The sequence below is a fragment of the Alnus glutinosa genome, chromosome 13 (assembly GCF_958979055.1).
Source record: "Alnus glutinosa chromosome 13, dhAlnGlut1.1, whole genome shotgun sequence".
Taxonomy (NCBI): Eukaryota; Viridiplantae; Streptophyta; class Magnoliopsida; order Fagales; family Betulaceae; genus Alnus; species Alnus glutinosa.
The window spans coordinates 5,783,226-5,788,295 of NC_084898.1; positions in this window are offsets into that span (position 1 = coordinate 5,783,226).

Genomic DNA, 5,070 nt, shown 5'->3' on the forward strand with positions numbered 1-5,070 from the left:
TTAGGGTTTAGGTTTAGGGTTTAGGGTTTAGGGTTTAGGGTTTAGTTTTTAAGGTTAGGGTTTAGGTTTAGGGTTTAGGGTTTAGGGTTTAGTTTTTAAGGTTAGGGTTTAGGTTTTTAGGGTTTAGTTTTTAGGGTTAGGGTTTAGGGTTTAGGTAAAAATATTTGTAGGGTTTAGGGTTTTAGGTGTTTAGGGTTTAGTTTGTAGGGTTAGGGTTTGGGTTTACCTCACCATAAAAAGTAATTAAAAAAAAAAGAGATCTCTCCCTTTATTAATTTTTTCTTTTTTAATATTCGTCTTTTTTTATTTATGGTTTAGAGTTTTAAGGTTTCTTTTTTTAGGGTTAGGGTTAAAAAGGTTAGGGTTTAGTTTTTAGGGTTAGGGTTTAGGGTTGTTAGGGTTTTAAGGTTATGGTTTAGGTTTTTAGGGTTTAGTTTTTAGGGTTAGGGTTAAAAAGGTTAGGGTTTAGGTTTTGAAGGTTTAGTTTTTAGGGTTAGGGTTTTAAGGTTAGGGTTTAGGTTTTAGGGTTAAATGGCCGCGTGTCTACAGTAACGGTTACTGTAGACACGCGGCGATTTACATTGTTTTTTTTGTAGTGCATGTAGTTTTGTATAAATTAATCTGCGTTGCTTTTGCCGCTTGTTACTAGGAAAGACCTACAAATCCTAGTGTGAACGCGCGGGTACGTTAAGAGCACAAATATTATGCCATAATATTTGGGAGTACTTTTCTATTGATGCATGAGTTTTCGAAAACAAATGTGCCGTCAATAATGTGTTGTTTAATGTTGTACCTAATCTTTATCTCTATCACTGCTTTATGATTTAATAAACGCATTTATGTGCATATCACTACAAAAATCACTACAAATTGCCACGTGCATTTTGACACCCGTGAGACGCGTGTCAGATGTGGAAGTCTTTAACTGCACATTTTGACACGTGTATTTGCATACACGTGTCAGATTTGACACGTGTATTTGCGATATTCGTGTCAAAACGGTTTGACACGTGTATTTTCATACACGTGTCAAATCTGATAAAATACACGTGTCAAACCGATTTTTTTAAAAAAAAAAAAAATTTCAAATTGAATTTTTTATTTAAATAAATTTTTAATTTAATTATTTAATTGGAAACATCACTCTGTAAAATGTGTAGTTTAGGATCATATGATTATCCGTGCTCTTTATGATTATCCATGTCCAGATGACATATGATGTAACTTGTTTGGATGAGCGTGCTTTTTGCAGGATTTCAATTCTCTTGTAATGCTATAAGGAGGACTAGAGTTTCCATTCTATCCTCTTAAATGTTATGTGGTTTTTAAAATTACCATTAGATCAAACTAATAATGATCATCGCAAAATCAATGGTAATTTTAAAAGTCACATGACATTTGAGAGGACACAAGGAGAATTCTAGTCCTTTTTATTGCATTACTCTAATCTCTCTTGCTCACAGTTGTCTCAATTATTACTTGTGATTTTGTTGGCATTTGTGTACTATTTGAGCTTATTTTGTGCACAGCTAGTTTCATGTAACACCTTAAACTTCCTTCTCATATTTATTTATTGGGCAAGTGGTAATTAAAGATTATTAAGAGTTCATTTGAGAATTAATAGAGATGGAGGGTAATTTTTACAAATATATATATATATATATAAAAGGTAAATAGATAATTGATACAATTGGTTTACCTCTATCAAAAAGGTATTTGAATTTTAAAAAGTGGCAAATTTGATACTTGTACTTTACAAATCTATTAATTTGATATTTTTGTCTATCTACTGTTTAAAAACCTAAAAACATCTTTACCACTTGTATAAAAAGGAATATAATATGTACAAAATGCCACCTCAGCTTCATACTTTTAAAAAAATATAAAGAAAAAAAAACTAATAAAAAAAGGAGGTGGTGGGGGGTGGCTCTCTCCTCTTCGTCATTTAATTTTCGTTAGATCACTCATTCAATAGAGGTGAGGTGGGAACGGTCAAACAAACCTTAAACCTTATAGGAGGTTTTAGGGATGGTTGGAGTGAAGAGGAGAAATGCCTAGGAAGTCTTCTAATAAGGATATTTTACTAGTTGAGTGTACACCTACTAAAGGTCTGTCTGAGTTTGTGATTTTAAAAAGTGTGCTTTTAAAAAATAGTGATTTTAAAATGCAATTTTTAAAAACGTAGTTAAATGTTTGATAAAATCGTGTTTTTGGCTTTAAAGTCACAATTAACTTTTAAAAATAGTACATTTTTTAAAACACTTCCTCTAATATATCTGGTTGCAATGATCATGGAAACTTCCATAACCCAGGAATTTAGGATGCAAAAGTGTAGTGGGAGCACAATTTAAAAGGGTATGTTTGGATGTGTATTTTTTTTTTTTTTTGGTATTATATTGTATTATATTTAAAATTACTGAGAAAATTTATTTTTTGAAATTATGTTTGGATGATTTTTTAGAAAATCTAAGACAAAATTGAAAAATGTTGAATAAAACCTAAGTAGAATTCAAATTTAACAAAACAACCTAAACATATATTTAAAAAATAATAAATATAATAAAAAAAAAGTGTTACCAAATCATGCCTTAAGATTTACAAGAACATAATGCACAGAGTTGGTGGTCATCTGATCTTCCAGCAATTAGCATTATACACGTGAATTCCATTTTCCTTTTTCTGAATTTTTTATCAAAAAATATTGAAAAACATATTTTTCTTATTTAGGTCAGTTTTTTCTCCACTTTTTTTATGCATTTTCCAGAAGAAGAAAAAACCAATTATTACTACTTTTTGCATGTACGTACGACAAATTTACAATAAAATTTAAAACAACTTTTGAGCGTCGCTTGCGGTTGCGGCTATTTAAACCGAGTTTGGGCTTAGAACGTAATTATATTTGATTTGTAGGGAATTGGGCTGAGAAGGTATCCCAGCCCACCTAAACCATAATATTGGCTTGCAAACTCAAATTTCCTTAGGACAAACCCAATCCTATGTGGATGTGTGTAACAAGGTATTTGCTTCAACAACTTCGAAATCAAAATGAATATCCAATACGTGACCCTTTAGCTTTTTTAACCCGCTCTTTGTGGCTCATTAAGAGGATTGGATCACTTGTTTGACCAATTTTCTACATTTTGTAATTATTTTAACACTGTTTTAGTTTGGTTTGGGTATATTGTTGAGAGTCCACTCCTTTTTCATTTATAGGATCGTTCACTTATTCTTCATTTTGAATCATAAGTGGGAAGGATCCTCCCCTATAACTATTTCTTTGTTCAATTAGAAGAAAAAAAAAATGAATATCCAATTCTTCAATATCATCAACACCTCTAATTCAGAGGGATAGGATCTCAAGGCTACTGTTAGGGTAATCCCAAACACAAACTAGGGTGGCAGGCCTATGGCCACCCACAACAATTAGACGTTTGTTTATTTATTTTAAATTAGTTTTAGATAAAAAAAAAAGGTGAGGTTTTTAGAGCAATTTGATTCAATTTCAATTAGGACATATATTTTATCACAAAAACTAAGGAGTAAGAATAACTATTTCATTCCACATTTCTTTATTTTCAGTAGTAACTATTCAATTTTTCAGTAAAATATTCATTACGCAAACCAAACGAAGCATAAGGAAGAATAGCTCCCGCTCTTTTTCCTTGAAAAGTTGGCCGAATCCAAATTGGGTGCAACATTGATTTTGGAGAAGACATAAACTTTGATACACAATGCCCACCGAAAGCTTCCATCTCCCAAGTGTCATAAGGAGTACAAGGGCGGACACCTACTGGCCAAGTAATAACTATTCAATTTTTCAGTAAAAAATTTCAGGCGAGGGCCAAAAAGAAAAAAACTGAACTCGTTGGATATTGGGAAAAAAAAAAAAAACAGAAATATCGTATTTATTTATTTTATTTTTTAAATATTTTTTTAGAGATGTGGGTTAGGGGTACATGGCTAATTGCATTTATTTTCCTTTTATTTTTAAATAAAATTGCATTTAGCCACGTGTCAGTGGCATGTGGCTAAATCTCACGTCACTAAATAACCATGTTTTTTAAAAGTCTCGTGGTTAAATTGAATTTAGCAGCACCCTAATTCACTATGCGAGCCCCACATCGCTAATGGCAAGTGGGGAACCGTTAGCCGTGTGGATGACACTCATCCACGTCGCTAATGGTAGGTGGCTAAATGCCAACTTTTTTGTAGTGTGTGTACAACCCGGCACACAATAATCAGCAAAGCATATGGAATTCTGATTATCTCTTCTGTTATAGTAAAAGTATTACATTTGTATCCTACAAAGTAGACGTGATAATCCCACTAATTTTTTATTTTTGATTTTTAATTTTTTTGATTTTTTTTAACAATAATTGATCAAAGGATTGGCTTGAACTTTCACATAAGCTTTGTGAGATAATCGTAGAATAAAAATATAGCTTTTAGCATTACTCTTTTAGTAATAGATTTTTATTTGTTTTGAAAAAATAAGACTCTATTAAGTTGTCTCATATCAGATTCAAATTTGCTTACTACTTTTGTTGTACACAAGAGACCCGTTGTCGCCGCTCTGCGTTTATAAATTCCATAAAATGAAAATGTTAATTAAATACGACACACTCATCTCACTGCCCACTTGGCTGGCGTGGCAGTACACACATCAGCTCTTTGTTAGGTTTTTTTTTTTTTTTTTGACAATAACTAATAAACATTGTCATATTAACCTAATAAAATAAATAGTATAACATGTAACATTACTTAATGGTAAAACTATTTACCCTTCTTGAGTAATTATTATAAGCATCAGAGAAATGCTATTCTAAGAGAAAATAAGGAAAAAAAAAAAAGGTGCAAATTTTTCTTACTCTACAGCCATTATTAATTTGATTTATTTCCACCGACTTGGGGCTCTTGTAGATAAACCGCCTTTACGAGTTTACTACTCCAACAGATCAACTTTCTAAATTCTTTTCAGTCTCGGATTTGGATTTCCAATTGCCAATCCAGTGGCCTCCGATCCTCCCTATATAACTAACCCTAATAACCCAGCTTTCTAAAACACAAACT